General features: G+C 32.7%; 1 protein-coding gene across 4 annotated transcripts in view; it reads left to right on the top strand.

The window, feature by feature from the left end:
• LOC145254869 (steroidogenic factor 1-like) overlaps positions 1 to 24,343 on the top strand; it is a 377,291-nt gene that overhangs the window by 93,947 nt on the left and 259,001 nt on the right. The window contains exon 1 of one of the 4 annotated variants that reach the window (XM_080113740.1): positions 6,265 to 6,506. The exons of the other annotated variants lie outside the window; for them this stretch is intronic. The gene's annotated coding sequence lies outside the window, so the exon portion shown is untranslated. Of the gene's footprint in view, positions 1 to 6,264; positions 6,507 to 24,343 lie in introns of those variants that run through there. 4 annotated transcript variants of the gene reach the window in all.

Here is a 24,343-nt window from a genome sequence, read left to right as displayed (position 1 = left end):
TTATTTAATTCATTAAATCTGTTAATTATGAGGACCAAAATAATGAATCGTGTGTATTTATTCTCTAATTTTCTTGTTTTTGTTCTGTTATATAAATTCTATTTTATTTGTTTTTTCTCTGAAGGATAAATTCTATTTTCTTTGAGTTTTTTTTTCTGTATTCCAATTAAGTAAAATAAATTTTCTCTAAAATAAATTTTGCTCATTTTTCCGTTTAGTTTACTGTATAATAATTTTATTTAAACCAAAACACGACGATGTAGACATAAAATATCTCTTCCAAAGTTAGGGAACATATTTGGGAACTACTGACCATAAGTATAAAACTACCTGGTATATTTCAAAACAATAAATTCCCTAGGAATCGGAATCGGAATCGTACTTGGTATCGGAATCGTTAATCAATATTTTCCTGGAATCGGAATCGGAATCGTATAAAAATTAGGAATCGTCCCAACACTAATTTGAAGTTTTAATAGAGGTTCATCCCCCTTTAGCATCTTTAGGTTAGGAGGGCACTTAGAAATTTTGGACCATTTCCACTGCTTTCCCCAGAAAATGTTATTATATATATGATTTTAATTTCATCAAAATTAGATATATTTTAAATTTTAAGGGAGTTATGCCCTCATAGCCCTCTTAGTGCAATTAGAGATTTGGGAACATCTCAATTGTTTCCCACCCATAATTAATTTTACAGAAGAATGTACGTTTAGATTTTCTGTAGATTATCTAACTTTTTTTTTCTACAGGGAACACACAAACATTACACATACAGACTTTCAGTTTTATTTCTATAATACAGTAAAGTCGATTTTTGCCTTTTTTCAAGTCATTATACATATGTAAACATAAGCGATACATAAAATTCCACTATTGTCATGTTCTATGCCAAAAATTGATGCATGTTTTCAGAAAATATACATCAATTTCATTCACTTTTTTAAGATTTTCTGTTGCTCCTAACACAGTTATACATACAGGGAATCAGAGTAATTTCCACTCGTATGCTGGAATTTACTTCCATTGCCACGAGGCAGCCCATAAAGATAGTGTCTATAAAAAAAAATGCTTAATAACAAGTAGAGCTGCATTTAGTATACATTTTTATTTATACAAATATCACTGAGGCCTGCAGAAGTTAGACTTTGAATCAGGTCGTAGCTGAAACATGTACACACATATGTAGCCAAAAATTATTATCCACATACATACACGTTTTATCCTACTGAAATCATCAGTGTTGAAGATAAATGTTCAGCTGTTTGCATGATTTGAACGACGATCACAGGTCATCTTTAGCTTCTCCTTACAAGAATATGATTGGCTAGTAGAGCCGCCTGAGACAGATGTAAAAAAATATGTCAAAAGCCTCATGCTAAGGAAATACCAGCTCCGACCACAAATACTCGTTCAATAAGGCAATAATAAATCATTACTCAGGTACTGTAGCTAAGCCCACTCAGCTTTTTCAAATATTTTCAATATTGTTTAGACGGTAATACATTGGACACCATTAGACATGATAAAAAGTTATCTAGTGGTTTTGATTATTCATGATTGACACACTTGATATGTCTAGGCAAACTGATGAATCATGAAACATCTATTGTCTGTGAATGACATACATATATTTCACATGATTTGTCGTGAGGAACCGATGACCCATAACGGTCACAAAGAAATGTTTTGCATACAAACTAAGTCATCAAGTTTAAACAAATGAAATAATTACCGCTTGACATCATACTCACTCAAGCGTGTATGAAACGAAACAAAAAGAATTCTTATGAGATTTAAAAAAATGAATAAAAATAAATTAATCGAAACAAATTCTTTTTTTTTTGTACTCTACTCTTATTAACTCCAAACAAAACATATTACCACTTGGACGTGAGAGTCTAATATTTGGGATTATGTCTACAGGGGACTATGTCGGGAGTTAAGCAGCAAGATGTCTGTTCACATTACATTTAAATGTCTGCATGTTTGTACAGTCAGGGAAGCAGACAACAAGGAGGGAATTTCAAAGTTTAGCTGTCTGAATGAAGAAATTATTAGAGTAGAAAGCTTTTTAGCATCCGGAGATCTCTACAGTGAAGGGGTGAGATTTTGCTGCTTATTGGGTTACTTGGGAGTATGTATGTCAAAGGAGCACAAGTGCTATGAGTTTATCAGAGCACATTCCATTAAAGTACTTATAAACGGGCACGCGAATGCAACATTGCTGGGACAGAGGTTGGAGCTTGACCAGCAGTATGGGACCTATTCGATTTGAGACTAATTGGGGGGGGGGGGGGCTTGTCTAAGAGGTAGATACATGAACCCATATGTGGCAACAATATTTCATGCGTGGGTGAATTATGGCTTTGTAAAGATATAGGATGCTCACTGGTGTGAGTAATTTTCTAGCATGGTAGAGGGAGCCCACCTTCTTTGCAGCAGTTTTAGCTATGCCCTAAATTTATTTGTTTCAATCCATGTTACCTGTGAATATTAAGCTTAGGGGTCTGAAGAATGAGCTCCCAGGTAAGATGAGTTCTCATGAGACCTCAAAATTTCCAAAATGTTAATGTTTATCCATATATTAATACGATAACATGGGTGTTATTTTCTGTGTCATGCTTGCATCCGAGTCATTTAATTGTTATGTACTTCTATTTTTTGTAATAAATAATTTTACCAAGAATTCTTCATAAGTTTTAGTTTCAGTTTTGATTTTAGCTGATGGCACTTAAGTCATCTATTTTTTTTTTTAAATAATTTTACCAAGAATTCCTTATTAGTTTTGGTTTCGGTTTCGATTATAGCTAATTGAATAATCTATTTTTTAAAAATAATTTTATCAATAATTCTTCATAAGTCTTGGTTTCAGTTTCGATTTTAGTGATGGTACCGCAGTAATCTATTTTTTTTATAAATGATTATATCAAGAATTCTCCATAAGTTTTGGTTTTGATTATAGCTGAAGGAACTAAAGTTATATATATCTATAATATAAAGCTGAATGTGTGTGTGTGTGTGTGTGTGTGTGTGTCTGGTCACGAATAGACTTCTATATGGTTGACTATTTTAAAAAACTGATTACATATAATGATAGAAGATGTATCGAGACACAGGAATGGGTATGTTTGATCTTGCAGAACGGTGGTTCATTAAAATTGTGGGGTCTGCGTTCGCGCCTGGTCCACAAAGTATGGAAATAAAATATTCAAAAGTTAAAAAAAAAACGTTTACAAGTATTTTTGATATAGATGTGCATAAGAATACTTTGATAAGTATGTTTTAGCTTAAATAGGGATGGTATAATAAAATTGTGGGGTCTGCATTCGCTCCTGACCTCCGTAGAATGGAAATATGTCACAAAGTTTAACAAGGTTTTTTTTAATATAGATCTACAGAATATTGTGATAAGTGTTTCAGTGTGAACAGGTATGGTATAATAAATTATGGGGTTTATCTATTTTATTTTTGCTTTCATCATATTTTGCTTTGGTTTTGATATCCCCGCATTCGAAGCTATCTCTTTACAACCCTTCCTTTTCATACAACGACGGGTACTTTTGCTAGTATATATATAAGATTGGGATTCAGTTTCGATTCAAGCTGATGAACACAAGTCATAAAGATATATTTTTTTATTTTTTAAATCGCAACTTTATAATATATAAAAATCAATAGAACATTAACTCTATAATAATATATACGAAATTTGAAAGAATTAAAATATCATATTTAAGCATATTTTACGACATGTCTTTGTCGAGTGTCGTTGCTAGATTGGATAAATAGTTTTACAGTTTTAACAAAATAGCTACAATAATATCAGAGCGTCTCCATTTACACTGAATATCTACAGAATGTCAACATCAATATATTACATATGAATCAGTCCCATGTGGAATTTCCACAGATCCCGCTTGTCTAAATGTGGAAATTTTTGTTTTGTGTTTATAACAAAATTATGAATGAAATGTTTATTTAAAATTTGTTCAAAACAATGGAGAAAGTATATTTGGATGGTTAAACTATTAACAGTGTTGAGCAGTTATGTTACCTTGATAATATCATTGCAGAGTGGAGCAGTTGCTAGTGTGTGTGTGTGAAGAATTAGGAATGGATGGTAAAAATTCAGGGAACCACTGCCAGCCAATGGATGAAGAATCTATCAAACAAGTGAAAACTAGCCAGAGAGTTGAGGGCATGCGTTGCATGGAGAGAAATAATATGATATGATAGCTGTATAATGTGAGGCTTAAAGACAGGTTCGATTCTGATGACCTCAGAGTAAGATTAAATCTGGATGTGCACAATGGGAGACTTGGGTGGTTTGGTCACATTGAAAGAATAGATAAGAGTGCTTGGGTTAATAGATGTAGAACAGTTGAGATGGCAGGGTCAGTTGGCAGAAGAAGACCAAGAGAAATGTAAGAGAAAATAAGGATTGATTTGAACAAAAATAATTTTGAATAGTTAGAAATTTAAGTAAGAATTCGTATCAAGCAGCTGTGTTATACAAAAGCACTCCAAGACTCTCTATTCTTACCATAAACACAGACAAAAAAAGCTTAATGGGAAGTTCTAAGAAGTCCATTCTGTGGCAGATTACTGAGGAAATAGCTGAAAAAATAAAGAAAATCTATTTACGTATAATATAAGTGACATTTTCTCTGTATATTTTGAATTTTTTAAATGGAGATAATTACATGCAAACTTTCACTGTCAAATGCCATATCTGTTGTAGAGAACAGATACTACATTTTGAAATAATTATTTGCACAAAAATGTAAAAATATTATTTAATGAACAAATTAGGCACAAGGCCAATCAAAATTGTGGGGATAATGGGTGCCATTGGTCATCCTTGTCACAAATACTTACAGTTGTCTATCCTACTCTTAACCAGAATTATCTCACCACAATACCACATTCACTCCAAGGGCTGTCCTACTTGAGATATACCCCAATTTGAAAAAGGTTTATTGAAACATAAATATATACAGAGATTACATTTCATTGGTGAGGGAATGGAGAATAAACAAACAAACAATTTGTTTAGTAACCCCTTCTAAATAATAGGCCGTCTACTATTTTCCAGTTTGCCGAAAACAAGCTGGTCAATCTCTAAATTGGGGTGGGATATAAGTGTAGGAGGAAAAATACTACCCTTTGATCTTAGCCAAAAGGCCAAGAAGCCATTAAAAATGTTTTTTTGCAATTAGACATTTTTTAAAAAACTGGAAAAAAAATCTATAAATATTTATGTTGCAACAACGTAAAGTTTTTTTAAATTAATAATTACCAATAATATTATGGCGTCTGCATTCGTGCTTGACATTTATTAAAAGGAAATATGTTTACTTTTAATTTATTTGTGTTAATAATATTGTGGGGTCTGCGACAATCCAGAGGGTTGTTTTTTTTTTTGTTTTATTTTACTTCAGTGGAAGTTCTCAGAAATCAAGTGGCCCACTACCTAAGGTTAACACTTGAACTCTATATGAGATACATAGATATTCAAATGTTCCATTAAAGCTCTTTATCTCTCAAACACTGAGTTAGTAGAGAAATTGAGAACATAAATTTCCTTTCCTCAATTAACCATTTTCATATGTTGTATTATATCCTTCGTTTTGCTTTCTTGGTCTTACTGGATTCCTGGACAAGAATTTATCTAGTCTGATGGAGTATCCAGCTTCGTACTTGAGGTAACATCACTTGGAGAAGGTGCACCATTACTCATAAAAGTTAATATGGGTTAGCCACAGAAAGAAGGTCTTATTTGGGCAGCGAATACTATGTGATTTTGAATATTTAGTTAGGATTTACTTCTAGTGAAAAGTATCCTCACGCCAGGTTATTCTGGCAGACCCCTGCACAGAGAGACCTTAGAGAGACTCGAGGATAAGGTCTAGTAGGCATTCAAGTTCTCCCCTGTATGTATTTGTGCGATGTTTGTGCACATTACCTCTAGAAAAAAATGTTAGAAAACCTACATCAAATGTAAAAATATAATCTTATATGAGAGTAAAAAGACAAGGGAAATGATTTCATATCTATAACTGCACCACTAAGAGGACTATGAGGGCATGATCCCCTAAAAATTTTCGAAAATATCCTATTTTTTATGAAATTTAATTTCCTTCATAATCTATTCTTTATTTCCTGTTCCCAAGCATACTCCTTGGCGTCTTAATATAGAATTTCACTGTACGATCTGCACGTTCCTTTATGTAAATGACAATTTTCTAATGAATAACGATTGTTCTAGACAAAGGAAGGAAGCGATGGTTGTAGAAAATCTTTGTGTGTGTGGTGAGGGTGTGTAGGTAGACTGAAAATTCGATTACTGCGACTTTTTTTTTTTTTTTAACGATCTATGGAAGACTTTACTGAACAAGGAGATGAAATCAATAAATGGTGAAATGTTTGCCGCTACGACTTTCATTTATTGTCCATTTCTTCGTTGCGTCTTCACCATTGTGGCTGCTGCTGCTGCGGTAAAGGTGAGTTGTGAGCCGGCAGGTGTGTTTGTATGATTAGCAGTGTGTGTGTGGACTGGAGGGATGGGTTTAAGGACGGGTCTTTTGTTTAGGCTTCATACCTGTTAATAACCCATTTCGATTTTTCTCTCTTTCTTGCACGACTGAGGAATATTATTTTCCGTCTGCGTCTTTCTTTCCAGCTAATTTACGTAGTGTGTTCTTACACACCGTAAACACATATATAAATTAGATAAGACATAATAATACACTTTATATTTATGTTTTATGTAAAAATAATTTAAAATACAGAGACTTATTATTTTGTTATGCAGGAAGAGTTATTATTTTGTTATGCAGGAAGAGTTATTTTGTTATACAGGAAGAGTTTGAACACAATTTAAAAACTTCTGAATGTACAAATTACGGTAGTGCTTGTGACTCAACAGGTTAACAGTATGTTAAGTATATATATATATATATATATATATATATATATATATATATATATATATATATATATATATATATATAAAATCCTATACATTTTTTGTATTGATATTCATGTTAAAAACCCTTTTTCCTATTTATTAATAAAAAGAATACAACTTTGTGATATATGGGTCGTCATATGTCAGTTTTTGGTCTACGGACATGAAACTTAATATATAGGATATTCGAACCCTTGCAAAACTTTATATTTGGGTTTTAGCTGGGAAAAATCGGTGCAAAAGTGTGGAAATTAAAAAAATGGAATTTGCCTGGTGAAAGTCAGACAACGGCATCACAGATATGCATGTGCAACGTAACAGCTATTGTTTCATCTTTTTTTATTTTTAGTCTTGCAGCAAACATGTCTTCATAGCTCATGTATTAATATCAAAGGAAAAAGTATATTGTAAGCTAAACGTTTTGGTTTTGATTCTCAGTGATGATGCACAAGTTATTTATTTTTTCTTTTTAACTTTTTAAATCATTACTATATATTAGGTCCAATATAATATAATAATAAATACAAAATCTGCATTAATCAAAATATCTTATTTAAGTGTATTTTATGACCGGGCAATGCCGGGGGACCTGCTAGTATATATATATATTTATATATATATATATATATATATATATATATATATATATATATATATATGCAGATTATTTATTTAATGACTATATATATATTTACACAGATTATTTATTTAAAAACTATATGTATATTTATACAGTGTATTTATCTAAAACGGTTACATATTTCAAAGACAAACCATGGTTTCATTGATGTGGATTGACCTTTCACGATTTAAAAGGTTTTTAAAATCCATCATATCATCCACAGAGAAAACAACAATTTGTTTTCATTTTCTGAGTCGAAAATTTAAAGGAATTTTTAACTGTCTTTTAAATGTTAGAAGGTCAATCCACATCAATGAAACCATGGTACGTCTTTGAAATATGTAACATAGTTTTTAAATAAACAATCTGTATTTTAGTTCACACATTTTTAATCGAGTCCTTTATTTTCTTTTCCCAACGCCATATATATATATATATATATATATATATATATATATATATATACTTACCACCAAGTGTATATATAAAAACATGTGTTTATGGTGTGTGTATATATATATATATATATATATATATATATATATATATATATATATATATATATACACCATAAACATGTATGTAAATTAGATAGCAATAGATTGCAAAATAATATCACTTTACTTATTATTTTTAGTTGTAACCAAGATAATAATTTTTAGTAATAAACAACTAAGATGAGAATAGTATTCCAAATAATCTTAATTATCAATTCTAATCTAAAAAAAAATTCTGAAACGTGAACGTTTCTGCAAAATAACCTCAAAGAAAAGCAGAAATTATTTTATAATCCTCCAATTATTTTTCCATTTTTCTTTTGAATAAGAAATGTGTGAAGTTATTTATTTTAAGAATAGAAAATAACTGCTTTGTATGCATTGGATAAAAATGACACTTAAAACTGGCTTTTCTTCATTCCGTCCATTACTTTGAATTTTTTTTTTCTATTTCCTTAGTTTTATTTATTTTATTTATGCAAAACATGTTTGCAGATCATGTTGTCGCATGCAAAACGATGTTGATAAATCGGAACCTCTGATTGGCTGAGCTCTGTCACATGTTATCAAAGGCTTATTGCCACTGCCAAGATGGAGGCTATGTTTTTGGACAAGTTTGTTTGTGTATAGGTTCTTTTCCACATTGCTTAACAAATCCAAACCGAGAAAAATATCAAACATGGTCTAATTGAGAGCAGATCGAATTTTCAGAGGTGACGGTCACGGTCAAGATTACGGAAAAGATTAAAATAACACTTTTGATTGTACCTATTTACAATGCCTCCCCACGGGACAGAGTTAGATACCAGGGTCATTTTTAACGTGGAGAAAAGGTACAAAAATAAAAAAATTGTCTCAGTCGTGAAGGAGACTGTTCCTCCACTGAAAGAGAACAAAAAATGGAAGTGCAGCATCTGAAGAACAGATACTACACTTTAATCTTGGCCAATTAATTGATCCATATTGTCGTTTATATGACCTTGACCTTGAAAAATTTGGTCACATTCGAAATTTTGATGGAATTTCAACTGCTGGTTCTTCAAAATTTGATGTATCAATCTAATGCTCTTTTTTAACAACAATGCAAAATTTCAGCTTAATCAGATGAATAGCTTTTGGGTAACGAACGTGTATGCGGTATATCATACAATATGGAGAAGTAAGGAACAAATACAACTTTGGTCCATTCTTACATTGTCAGTTGATGACGTCTGACTGATGTTCTTGTTTATGAATAGTTATAGATTTAAGTAACAATTGCAGTCAGGCAGTCGGGTTATGCAGAGGCACTTAGGGACTCTATCATTACTACATACATAGAACAACAGCAGCAAAAGTTAATGGAAAGTTCCAAGCAATCCATTTTGTAACAAATTACCTGACTGAGGAAATTGCTGAAAGAATAAATAAAACTTATTGGAAGTTTGAATTGTCTTCAAGAACATTTTCTAAGCTTTATATTTAAGTTGTTGCTAAGATTGCTGCAAAAGAATGGTTGGATGATTTTATTGCTACAAAAAATACTTGATTTTGATGCAATCTGCTACTTACAAAAGAGCCAGATACATCTGAAAAAGGAATACTGTTGCCACATCATTGGAGCTGCTTCCTTGAGCACTCTTTCTTACATGATAAAGTATAAAATTGACTTCACAATCTTGTGGGAGATTATCTCTTCTGTTTTCTATTGCCACTTTCTTACAGAAAGGGCATGGTTAATTTTTCTTTACTTTCATTATTTCTGTGAAAGGTGCTCAACTGAACTGAGCTTCAATGTTTATTGATTCCTTCTTGTAAGGCATTCATAGCAAAAACTCGTCTAGCTACCACAACTACAAAGAACTTCCCTTTCTTCCTTCATGTGCCTAACATCAAACAAAATTTCAATGAACATTTGCTTTTTTCCAAGAACTTTCCATCTGTAGAACACGTTTCCATGGGACCTCTTCTCTACAATCTACAACATGGTTGTCCTCAAATGTCAACAAATACTTGTCATAAACTATCCTCATAAATAATCAAATTTTGTTAATTCCAGTCATCATTTTCAGTCCTCTCATAATATTTTTTATCATCCAACTCATTAATTCTTATCCTCAAGTGGTTTTAGTCTTGATAAATGGTGATTAGTAAAATTTAAAAAAAAATTGAAAAGCAAAAAGAAATCCATTACAAGATTGCTTAAAATGAAACTATACAACTGAGTTATTTCCCTTTCTTACAACCTGTTCCATTGAACTAACAAATGAAATAAAAGGCTAAGAGTCTCTGTGCTAGCTCGGTTCAGCAGTTCACTGCTTCCATATACTCATTAACGCACAAGGCTCTCTTTATTCTTTTAAATTGAAAATGTTTTATCTATTCTTTGTCAAAAATATAATTGATTTTCATAAGGTGATATACTTTCCTTAAATCATTGTGTGTAATATGTATATAGAAGAGGCATAATAAAAGACTAGTTCAATGCAAAAAAAAAATAGAAATATACTAATGTTGAGAAGGAGGACAAAAAGTGATTTTCTTCTTGCATTTTTTTTTTTTATTAAATATTATTTGATTTAGTCACAACTTCTACATGGTGATCTAATGTGTATAACCGTATTCTTTAATATATTTCAAGGTGAGACCGCTTTATCAAATCGTCTTTCATTTTTTCATTTTTTTTATTTTGTTTTGTTTAGGATGAAAGATTTAGTTTCGTTTTTAGGTATTGGTTTGCAAAAAGTTTAAGTGATCATCATAGAAAAATGGTTTGATCCCACAGTGCCAGACATTCACAAAATAAATAACAATTGTAGAAGATAACTTTTCAGTCACTACATATAAACATGAAATTTAAATTTAGACTTATCTATGCTTTACCAGGGTTGTAGAGTCAGGAGATATAAGATCTGACTCCTTATTTTAAACTGTCTGATGATTTTTCAAACATTAAAAAATCCAATTCTTCAAATTCTTACAAGTTTAACTTAGATTTTTTTAAAAACTCTGCTCTATAGCTAATATTGTGCCGCCTTCCTTCACAAATAAGGTAAATAAATTAGCTATATATATTTAGATGGGTTGATTCCAATATCTTTTTTCTCAGATTCCGATACAGTTACTGATTCCAATTCTCCTAAAATCTCTAAATATTTAGTTATAGAGTTGATGTTTTTTCTATCATTTTCAGATTATCATAAAAGTCTATAAATATTTCATCATTAGTATCATCGATAGAAAAATAAATTTTAATCAAAAACAAATAAAAAAAGAAAAACAGATAATTAAAAGAATCGTTTTTGGCATTGGAGAATATGCATAATTTTTCCAGATACCGATTCAGATACTCCAAAATGTTCCGATTCCGATTAATCGTCCTAATACTCAGATATTAAAAAAATATCACTATTGAAGAAAAACACGGATTTTTATTAATAAATTATTTTCGTCTTAACATCACGGCATGGAAAATAAAATATCCTGAGGAAAACGTATCATGTTGAAGTATTGATTTTATACAAATAAATGTTTGTTTATTTTATAAAATCTTTGCATTGTAATTTGGTTTATAAATGTATAACATACGTATGTATGTATGTATGTATGTTTGTATGTATGTATGTATGTATGTATGAAGTGTATGGGTGAAGCAAATCTCTGATTTAAAAAAAAAACATAAAGCGGAAGACCGGTACCTGCATTAAGCTGGTCTGCAGTTTAATTTGTTGCTGACTATCTTGCTCTTGCTTGTTGCTGGATTTCAACATTTTGGACCGAGAGAGAGACTTAGCTGTCGTACAAAGCTAAAACTCTGTAACATCATCTTTGTATAGATACTTCCTCAGCCATTTGTCTATAAAAATTGTCCGTGGCGATGGAAAAAGTGTCATGTGTGTAGCCTGAAATGCTGGAAGCATGTAATAATTGATCTGCCATCATTCTATATATGCATATGTGTGTGTATGTATGTATGTTAATATATGTACTAGTGTATGTACGTGTATGTATACCTATTTGTATACATATGTCTATATGTATGTGTGTATATATCTTTATTTATTTATTTTTGTGTATGTGTTTATGTGTGTTTGTATGTATATACGTATATATATTTGTGTGTATGTATGTATAGGTATATACATATATATGTATGCGTATAGGTGCATATATATGTATGTGTAGGTATATGTAGGTAACTTTATGTGCATGTATGTATATGTGCATACATGTGTATGTATATGTATGTGAATATGTATGTATATGTGTGTATGTATTCGTATATGATTGTATATATGTGTATGCATATGTACGTATATGTGTGTGCATGTGTGTATGTATATGTTTGTATGTATGTGTTATATGTATTGTGTATGTATGTATCGATGTATGGATGTGTGCATGTTTATGGGTATGTATGTGTGTATATCATGTCTGCTTGAACGTGTGAATTCGCTGGCAGGACTAAAAAAAAAAAAGGTTATCTTCGGGCTCATGGACTTTCAGTGACTGAGAGAGTGGCACTCGTCTGACAAGACGTTGCAATCATCATGTATGTAATATATCAAATCCATGGTAAGAGTTGAGAATGAAGAGACCAAGCAAATATATATAAGAAAAAAAAAAAAATATATATATATATATATATATATATATATATATATACTAGCATGGGTGCCCGGCATTGCCCGGGTGTCAGGTGTATGCTGAGCAAAAAAAACTAGACAAAAAAAACTTTGACCCCTTAATATTTATTGTTTAGTGCTCTAATAAAGTTATTAAGTTAAATCCATGTCCAAGGAATCTATATCTAAAATTTCAAGTGTTTAGACCCAAAATTGTCGGAGGAGTTTGGTAGAGTTCTCAAAGGTCAAATCATTGAACTTTGACTCCTTAACAGCCAAGTTTCTGGCCGAAAATCGATCACATCGATTTTCCCAAATCTCAGTACCCTGTATATCAAATTTCGAGTCTGTAGACTAAAAATTGACAGAGTTATTGCGTAGGGAAATGTATACAGACAGACACACAGACACGTTCACTTTTATAGATATACTAACATGGGAGCCCGGGTGTGAGGTGTATGCTGAGCAAAAAAAAAAAAAAAAATGGTCAATTTTTTTAAATTTTGACCCCTATTATGACCCCTTAACATTTATTGTTTAGGGCTCTAATAAAGTTATTAAGTTAGATCCATATCCAAGGAACCTATATCTAAAATTTCAAGTGTTTAGACCCAAAATTGTTGAAGGAGTTTGGTAGAGTTCTCAAAGGTCAAATCGTTGAACTTTGGCCCCTTACCAGCCAAGTTTCTGGCCCAAAACCGATCACATCGATTTTCCCAAATCTCAGTACCCTTTATATCAAATTTCGAGTCTGTAGACTTAAAATTGACAGAGTTATTGCATAGAGAAATGTACATAGACAGACAGACACACAGACAGACACACAGACACGTTCACTTTTATAGATAGATAGATAGATAGATAGATAGATAGATAGATAGATAGACTAATAGATTAAACAAAAATATATACATATACATAAATATATATGGAAACAGTTTTTTGTTTACTGTAAAGATTTTATGCAAATATTATGCAAGTATAAATCATGTAGAATATCTTTATGAATATAATTACACGTGATAATTAACTCTATGATCATCCCATTAGAAAATCGAAGTAACTAATAGGGAATTAAAATGAATGTTGAAAAGAATATGCAAATTAGCTAGATCTTTTGCCATTGTACAACCAAGATATAAGAAAATTGTATTTTCTTTTTAAATAAAAAGAAAAGAGGGTTGCCTTTTTTCTGTTGTTCTTGGCCTTAAAGTGTAGTATCTGTTCCGGATGCTGCACTTAAGATAATTTTAAGATAGGTTTACCCCACATTAAATACGGCCTTGTGCATAATTTGTTTTGGTGGAGAAGCAAATAAATACATTAAATAGAAAAGAGGCTTGCCTTTTTCCTGTTGTTCCTGCCCTTCGGTCCGGGATGAAAGTGTAGTATCTGTAGGAACAGATACTGCAAGCAAAGACCATATGTGGGGGCAACCCCACATATAAGACCTTGGTCAATGTAGGGGCAACCCTTCATACCAATTGTCACTATCCAGCTTCCCTACTCCTCGGGAAGTTGGTCCCCATTTCCCCTTCACTCCTCACATTAAAAATCGGCCTTGTGCCTAATTTGCTCGGTGGGAGAGCGAATAAATACCTTGCCTTTTTTCTGTTGTTCTTGACCTTCGGGCCAAGATCAAAGTGTAGTATCTGTTCTGCAGATGCTGCACTTAAGATAATTTGTACCAGTCAATGGAGAGAAACCCTCTATACTGGGACAATTATTATTTTTGGTAACCAGAGTGTCCCCTTTTTGCCTACTTTTAGGGGAGCTGGTTTTTACCCCACATTAAAAACGGCCTTGTGCCTAATTTGCTTTGGTGGAGAAGAAAATAAATACATTAAATGAATAGAAAAGAGGGGTTTTAATATAAATATCGATACACACAAAAGAAAACCGAATTTATAGGAGTATAGATTTATATATATATATATATATATATATATATATATATATATATATATATATATATATGTATATATATATATAACAATTTCCATAATTTCAGCTGCTTTGAAAACTTTCCAACCGGACTATTTATATTGCACTGAATTTAATTTTAGATTTCATTCTCTCTAAAGAATTATTTTCACCTTTCGGATTACCTTGAGAAAATCTTCATACAAACTGAAATATTATGCCCGGTTCGTTTTTATTATTTTTTACATTTCCCACATTTTTTTCACTCGTTGTTTTTAAAAGACATGGACATCTTTGCAATTTATGACTATAATAAATTGCGGTTTTACTTAATGCCATAACCAGCAAATTCTAGCATTGCTACAAATATAATCTGCTGATTTCTTTCTGTCCTCTGATGAGAAGAATAACAAGAATAGCATTCTTTGAAACTCCGCAGAATAAGGACTTTGTAAATTATTTTTTGGAGTATTCAGTCGAACAATAAATTTTGATTGTAAAGTTCAACTTATAGTTTTGATTTTCTTTATCTTTTATATATATATATATATATATATATATATATATATATATATATATATATATATATATAATGATTAGTTTTTTTTTGGAAAAAGAATTCCAGCAGAGTGCTCAATTAAAAGGAAAATCCAAATTTTAAGAGCGTACTTATATTTTGTGTACAGAAAGTTGTTAGTTGAGACAGGTCATTGGTACCGTCGGTTTCAAGCCCGATAATAAGGCCCGTTTAAGGTATCCTTATCAAGCTCTCTTCAGCCAATATTCGTCTCAATAATATTGGCTGAAGAGAGCTTGATAAGGATACCTTAAACGGGCCTTATTATCGGGCTTGAAACCGACGGTACCAATGACCTGTCTCAACTAACAACTTTCTGTACACAAAATATATATATATATATATATATATATATATATATATATATATATATATATATATATGCTTTGGTACTATGAGACGAAACTGCATGAAAATTTGCAGGCTTTTTGAAGATTATAATACTATTCTATGGTTAACATTTTATAACAATTGGTAAAAAAGAACCTATATTTTCAAACCAATAAAATATGCACAAATTTGTCTACATTTGTATTTATAGTGTCCTGGAAGGCTAGCTTCAGTTTTGCTTCCCCTATGGTCTTGCCAGGCCACTAAACTAGATATATTACCTGATTTGGCAATTTTTGGAGTTCCAAATCTCAGAGACTATTGATCAGAATTTATCAAATGAAGGCTCATTGGAAAGGTAAGGATGTCCATGAGACATTTGCCCTTAAGATCGCACATTAAAGGGGATTATCTATCATACAGAGCCTATTTTTGCCACTTTTTTACAGCCATAAAATGTTTCCGTAAAGGTGTAATATCTTTTCTACTCTCAAAAGATCCTTTAAAATTACCACTATTATGTTTTTGAATGTACCAATAACGTTTAAAATTCCAGGAAACTAGTAGTTTTCAAGATATGAAGAAATTATAGTTGTAAAAAGTGGGGATCACTTTTCTATGTTAATTTAATGGAAAATGAAGACCTACTACTTTGGCCATTTTTTGGGGTGGGGGTGGTCTGTTATTTTTGTAGGGGGGTGTTTTTTGTGGTGTGGTAAACCAACACAAAACCTAATTAAAAAACTTGTTTTCTTTAGGTTTTTGGGTATGCTAAAAATAAATATTGCATTTAAATTTTCCGCAAATGAGTATTTTTCTGGGTATTAAGCAAAAATATGTGTGCTTGTACATACAACAATGGCCACCACTAATAACATAAATAATTATATTGCTTAATTCCCAGAAAAATACTTATTTGTGGAAAATTTAAATGCGATATCTGTTTTCAGCACACTTGAAAACCTATTGAAAATAAGTTTTTTAAGGTAGGTTTTGTGTTCGTCTATCAGGCTACAATTACCAAATGAATATTACCTATAAAAAAATAGCAGACCCCCCCCCCTCGTGTGGCTATAAAATGGGTGTCCACTTTACATTAAATTAATATTGAAAAGTGATCCCTCACTTTTTAAAATTATAATTTCTTCATGTCTTGGAAACTACTCGTTTCCTGGAATTGTAAACATTATTTTCGTTTTCAGCACCTTTGAAAACCGTTAATATTAGTAATTTTAAAGGTTTTTTTGGAGAGTGGAATAGTACTGCACCTTTACCAATGTTTCAATCATAGTCATTTGTTTTCCTAGTTTTGCATATGAATTACAAAATATCTGATAGTTCCCCAAAACTTGTGGCCTTGGTGGAGGGAAGACTAAAACTTGCTGCTATGGTTTCAAATGATCTTAAATAACAGCAAGGGGAGACTTGATTCCAAATATTTCTCATATGTAATATCTCCTCTCTTTGGTTTTCATACATAAAGTAAATTTCATAGTGTAAGATTATTTAATACTGGAGATATTAATATCGTGCCCTATTTTCAAAAGAAGGGAGATGTAATATGAGAAATATCTAGAATCAAGTCTCCCCTTGCTGCTATATATATATATATATATATATATATATATATATATCTCAAAATCTTTGTCATTTAAATTGTGGTCGTCTTCATTCTTGTAATTATTTAATTTTGACCGTTTCAAGTTGAACACGTCCGTCCTTGTGAAGAAGTAAAAAAGAAATATTATAAATCATGTACAGCATGGATAAACATGCCAATTGAATTGAAGATTTCAAAGTTGGGTCGTTTAAAACTTGAGGAAATGGCGTAGAGTCTTGGTTAGGATTTAGATAAATCTTTTCTCTCCTCCCTCTCCAATCTATCTCTCCCTCCTCTGTCTATCCGGTTTCACTCTCTCTCTCTCTCTCTCTCTCTCTCTCTCTCTCTGCTACTCTCTCTATTTAGTCTCTCTCTGCCTGTCTTTGTCCATCTATCCAATCTCTTTCTTTTTTCTATCCTGTCTCTCTCTCTCTCTCTCTCTCTCTCTCTCTCTCTCGCTCGCTCTGGCTATCTAATCTTTCTTTATCTATTCAATTTCTCTCGTTCTCTTTACCCAGTCTCTCTCTCCTTCCTCCTTCTCTCTCTCTCTCTCTTTCTCTATCTTTCTATCATTATATATATATATATATTCCCCTTTTTTCATTACTCTCTCTCTCTATCGAATCCTTCTCTCCCTCTCTCTCTCTCTCTCTCTCTCTCTCTCTCTCTCTCTCTCTCTTAATGGTACATCCATTTGTATCTTAGACAAAAGAACAATGTGAAGTGGTGCAGATAAGATGTTGCAGATTTGCCTGCATCTTTGTCTTCTAAGTAGTTGGCAAATGTCGGCTAATGCAGCAACTGCATGTGTGCTTGCACACCAGACAAATGCATTGTTCGTGCATCACTTCCTCCCTATCACCTACATTATAATTTTTATTTTTATCAGCTAACCCTGAAGATCTGTTTGTCTGGGATGGTACAACTAAAATGGTTGGTATTGAAATCTCAGTATTCATTGGTTTCTGAATTGTGCCAAATAAGTGCTTGACACGACCTTGAACTCTCTTTGAATTAACCTTCACCTTGTCTCACAATGTTTCTCCATTAAGAAATAACATAAAATTGGTCTTTTGCACTTCATTTATATTCATCTCCTGTTAACGTATTAAAAACAATAAGCTTCAATCTTTTATTCCCAAATTGAAATGTATCCCAAATGCATATTTAACACATATATTAGGTTTTTTTTTTTTTGCTTTTTTTATAACACTTTCACCCAAACAAGGCACAGTTGCCACTTTGATGTAGGGGGCTACTATCAGGGATTTAAGTGGCAGGGGTACTATGTAGGGTGTTTAGTAGTAAGATGTCTATTTACATTATACTTGAACTTCTGCATGTCAGTACAGCTGGGGAAGCAGGAAACCAGAAGAGAATTCCAAAGTCCTGCAGTTCTGGGTATGAAGTTATTAGAGTAAAAGGCTTTCTTACATCTAGGAATCTCAACTGTGTAGAGGTGGGACTTCGCTGCTTGTCAGGTTTGTCGGGGGGTATTTTCGTCGAGGGCGTACAAGGGCTTGTAGTTCGTCAGAGCATCCACCGTTAAAATACTTGTAAAACAGGCAGAGGGAGGCAACATTACGTTGGTGGGACAGGGGCTGAAGTTTAGATGACAGTTTGAGACCTATTAGGTTGGCTACTCTCTTTTGGACCATGTCCAGGAGCGAGAGACTAGTAGCAGATGCACCAGCCCAAATGTGACAGCTGTACTCCATACATGGGCGAATGGTGGCTTTGTAGAGGTACAGGATACTTTCAGGTGTAAATAACTTTCTAGCATGATAGAGAGAGGCCACCTTCTTTGCAGCAGCCTTAGAAATAATCTTGATGTATCTATTCCAACTCATGTTTCCTGTGAACATTAAGCCAAGGAGCTTGAATGAAGTGGTCTCAGGTAAAGTATCGCTAGCCATATCTATTAGTGGTTGGTAAGGTTTCATGTAATTATTAAAGGAAACAAGCTTTGTCTTGGCAGCGTTGAACATTACCATCCATTTTTGACCCCATTCTACTACAGACCGAAGGTCTTCCTCTAGGGTTTCGGCCATTACCTTAGATATGTGCTCATTAATTTTCCCCATGTGCCTGCTATAGAGCGTGGTGTTGTTAGCAAATATACCCATGTCAGAGACAATTTTATCAAAGGTCCAAGAATCGATCCCTGAGGCACACCCGCATTTATATCAAATGTTTTAGATGTACGCCCATTGAGGACAACCTGGATTCTTCTCTCATTTAAGAAGGATCTAATTATGCTAAGCATTCGTCCAGTAATACCATAGGATTTTATTTTCATCAGAAGACCATCGTGCCATACCCTTAGATATATCAAGGGCTACTGCCTTTTCCTCCCCTGCCTTATCCAGTGCTTGGTATAAACGTTCAGAGATTACAGTTAAAATATCAGAGACAATTTTATTAGGTAAGTCATTTATGAATATCAGAAATTACAAAGGTCCAAGAATTGATCCCTGAGACACAACCGCATTTATATAACATTTTCTGGATGTACGCCCATGGAGGACAACCTGGATTCTTCTCTCCATTTAAGAAGGATCTATTATGCTAAGCATTCGTTCAGTAATACCATAGGATTTTATTTTCATCAGAAGGCTATCGTGCCATACCCTATCAAAAGCCTTAGATATATCAAGGGCTACTGCCTTCCCCTCCCCTGCCTTATCCAGTGCTTGGTATAAACGTTCAGAGATTACAGTTAAAATATCTGCAGTAGAATGGGCTTGTCTAAATGCATATTGGTGGTCTGACAGAAGTTTAGCAGCTGTAAGGTGTTGGACTAAAGCTTGATTAATTAAGGACTCAAATATTTTGGTGAAAAGAGGGAGGAGGCTAATTGGGCGATAATTTAATGGGTCAGTTCTTTTGCCAGAGTTTTTTTAAACTGGTACCACAGAAGCAGTTTTCCAGCAGCTAAGAAAGCAAGATTCGTTAAGGCATTTGTTAAAGAGCTTAGAGAGAACAGGAGCGACCTCAACAGAGAATTTTTTTAATAGCACAGCCGGAATGAGGTCAGGTCCACATGCTTTTGAGGTGTCTAGGTTTTTTATAATATCATGCACTTGGGAAGGCATGATCTTCAGATCATCTAGTGTGGTTTCTGTCTGCAGAGGAAAATTAGGGAGGGTATGGCTTGCTGGGTCCAAGGTAGAGTTTGAGGCAAACTGACGGGCAAGCATGTTAGCTTTTTCAGTTGCTGTGCAAACAACCTCATGATTGTTTGATAGTAGGGGTATTATCGATTGCCCATTATTTACTACAATATTGTAGGTTGTACTCTAATTTTTTAGTTCTTGCCCGTAATTCTTCCTATATTAAAAAATAAAAATGTCTGTAGTGTACATACCTGTTACAAAACGAAAATATCATATTCTAAAAATTATGTAAATTAATCCAGTAGTTCTATTTTTAACTAAAAACAATCAAATTTTATGAATAACCAAGGAGTGACTTTCTTACTTGCCATTTTGAAAAAAATTTCAAGAAACAAAGAGAGATAACTCAATAATTCATACTTACGAAATTTATATGAATTCTCATTAATCACTTAAAAATGATTTTCTTTATAAAAATAAAATAAAACTACCTGATCAATTTACGCGATTTTTGGAATATTTTTGTTTTGTCATAAGTACATACATTATACAGATTTTTCTTTTTTTTTAAATATAGAGTAAATTCTGGATCAGAACCGATTTTCTTTTGTTTATCAAATATCTCCCAAACTCTGATTGCTCCTCTTTACTTGCCTCCCCACGAGGGTAGAGTTAGACACAAGGCCGGTTTTTATGTGGGGAAAATCCAGCTCTCCAAAATAGGGCACATTTGGATAGGAACAAAACTAAAAATTGTCTCAGTCGTGAAGGATTTCTTTTCCACTAACTGAGGACAGAAAAGGTGAAGTGTAGCATCAGAACAGGTACTACACTGTGTTCTTGGCCTGAAGGAAAGTATATTTAGATGAGTAATACTTTTCCAAGATGACTTATTCACGGGATCTTGAACTGGGCACCTATGTGATGGGCAAAGTAAAGTTTCTCCATAATAAATGACCGTCTGTGCAAACTAAAAAATCACACCCTTTGCGAGGTAAACCTGTTAATACAGGTTGGCATAAACAAAACATGGCAAATCTAGAGGGATAAACCTTGAAAAAACGAATCTTATCCCATCGTGAAGACGCTTTTCTTTTTGTTTTCATTTTTTTTTTTTATATAGAAATCACTCCAGACAAGACGTGAAGCCACTTTTATCTAAAGAGCTAATAAGAACGAAAGGTGATTATCACAAAAACATGAAATGCCTATTGACTTAAGTTTTACAAAGACAAAGGTTGCAGTTTTTGGAATAGGAAGATGTGTCACAAGAGGTATCAAAACAGCAAATTGATGGAAACCACTAGACTAACGAGTCAAACAAGCTGAGACAAAGGAAGCAGGGAATCACCCAGACAATTCTGGAGAACATATGCCACAATAGTATTTATTAAAAAATAGCAATATCACGTCTGTGAAAGTGATGCTGTAGAGAAGAAGAAAGGGAGTTGGGGAGTGGCAATCAAATTACAGATATGTTTTTGCATTTTATCAAGAACTCTCAAATGGTATAGAGATTCCTCAGTCTAAACATGACAATAGTATTCCATAAATGGTCTAATTTGAAGAGATATCTCCAAGCGTGAGAATGTGTTTTGAGAGAACCGTTTAGCAAGAGTATAATCCGCTAAACCACACTTGAAGTGACTCAGTGAAAAAATGGACATCAAGGAATGGAATAGCAAAACGAAACGTAAACGATAGAACTTTGTACTGCCGTGGCCAGTGTGAAACGTATATCTGACGTGGGAAAACCATGTTTAATAACAATAAAGAAAAAGAAGCCGGTTCAAAGTGTGGTTGGAAAATGAGATGTATATAAAAAATGTGAATAAAAAAAAAAGAAAAAGATATTATGTTTCAGTGAAAAGAATGAAATTGACTGGTGAAGTATGTTCGTGTGTTGGGGGTGATTTTAACAAAGATGCAAATTAGGAGAAAGAAGGCAAACGTTTAAGCTAGAACGAAATGCAAGAAAAAATCCATAAACACATTAAAAAATGTTTTACGTTGTTGTTTTTCTTGTATATTATTAAATGAGAAATCATTTTGATTTTAAATCCATATAGTAGTACGCATGTAATCTTGAGAAAAGCATTCTTAAAATGTACCAGCATTATGTAAAAATAGCGACCAAATTTGACCTGATGTCATGTCATGTTATTTCGCTTAGTTACATAATATTGACGTGCTTTAATCAAATTCACATGCATAATACTAACTGGATTTTAAATCAAAATTCTTTCTCTAATGTCTATATGGAATTTTGCTCGTAATTTGTCGATATGGCTGACCAGGCATTTCATTTTTATTTTATTCTTGTTTTAGATCAGCGTTCTTCCTCTAGAGTGCTAGCTTTTCAAAGCCTACTTTTCCCCGACATTCGTGGGAGGAAGATAAACATCGGCGAATACCTCAATCAACTTAACATTTCTCAATAAACACTGGAATGTTCTCAAGAGACTCTGAGTCATGCTCTCTTTGTTTTTTGTTTGGCGTTGTATTGGTTGTTATGACCACCGAACAGGATCTCCAAGGATCTGTGGATCTCTGCCTAGCATGAATCAACAGAAGCAGCAGTTAGCTCATATCCGCATACGGATTTCAAGGATTTGAATTGATTGGGGGAGAGGGAAGGCGTTCTCACATATCAGTGGAAGGATTACGTTTCTGCCTTTTTCCAATAATTCTTAATATTTAAAAGACCACGTTTTTAAAATTTGGATATCGATTGTGTAATAGCTCTGAATATTTGCCTTTTTATTTTTATTTATTTTTTAATCTTAACAAGACCAGAAGCCACTTGAGGATAAGGATTAATGAGATGGGTGGATTATCTGGATGATTAAGAATATTATGAAATGATTGAACGCCGGGTATTTCTGCTAGTTCATGATAAATTACTGTTTTGTTAATTTTTTTTAATAAAATATTACATTTTGTTTTATTTTGTGTTTTATTAAATAGTAAAGTAAACTTTTGAATTAATTTGATCTATGCAGTATTTTTTTAAATCCAGTATATTTTTAACATGAGCCAATAAAAAAGATAGGTGTTAAAGAAATAAACATGTAATATATAAATGTTACCAAAGGCAAGATAAGTTGCTCCTCTACCTACCTGGATAAGCTTTGTTGGATTTTAGCTCATTTTAAAGTGATTTTATTTATTTTAGTTTTTTATTTACTCAAAAAAATATCAAGTGAAAACGAGAAACACAATTGTGGTAACATTCAAGCCATAGTGAAACCTTGATAATCGCTGGAAAATTAAACTACTGAATAGAATTAACAGTTTGTTTTGAACAACCGAGAAACGCTTGAAAAGAAGTTAAAACACAAAAAACGCTTGTATGTAGAAGAGTAACTTATCTTGCCTTTGGTAACATTTATTTGTTGTATTTTTTTTTTTTACCTTTTTTTTTGGAGGGGGGGGGGCTATTGTAAAGAACACCCACAATTTTTTTTCTTAGTCTCATGCTTACTTTGAAAAAGCATTTTCACTGTTCTATAATCTTTAACTTCGCAATAGAATTTTTTGGCATTCGTCGCGATTTATCTGATATTTTTCTTATATATATATATATATATATATATATATATATATATATATATATATATATTGGCATATTGTTGAAATCGAAATAGGAGGTTGTTGTGTGAGCTGCAACTGTTGTTTGCAAAATAAAAAGTTGCACATATTAATCTTCAAATTGATTTCTTTCATACCGAAGGAAAGTAATTTGTTTTCTATCTCATCTTTTAATTCTCTTTCTTACTTTCTTTCACTCTCTCTTTTTTTCCTTCCACTTCATTCCTCTCTCCCTCTCCCTCTTTTTCTCTCTCTTTGCCTCCCTGGTTTACTCTGTATCCCCTCTGTCTACCTTCTCTCCCCCCCCCCCCTCTCTCTGTCCGTTTCTTTTCTTATCTCTCTCTACCAATTTAATAAAGGCTATCTTCCTATATGGGGAAATAATCTACTTTTTATTATATCTATCTTGCGTTCATCTTCATTGAAACATTTCACACTAAAGCAAAATTGTAACATTGGTTTTCCATGTGAGAAGTGAAGAAAAGGTACTTATAGCTGGGTTCTGGCTTT

The sequence above is a fragment of the Euprymna scolopes genome, chromosome 30 (genome assembly GCF_053919585.1).
Source record: "Euprymna scolopes isolate OS-2025 chromosome 30, ASM5391958v1, whole genome shotgun sequence".
Taxonomy (NCBI): domain Eukaryota; kingdom Metazoa; phylum Mollusca; class Cephalopoda; order Sepiida; family Sepiolidae; genus Euprymna; species Euprymna scolopes.
This window is presented reverse-complemented; position numbering and strand designations above follow the sequence as displayed.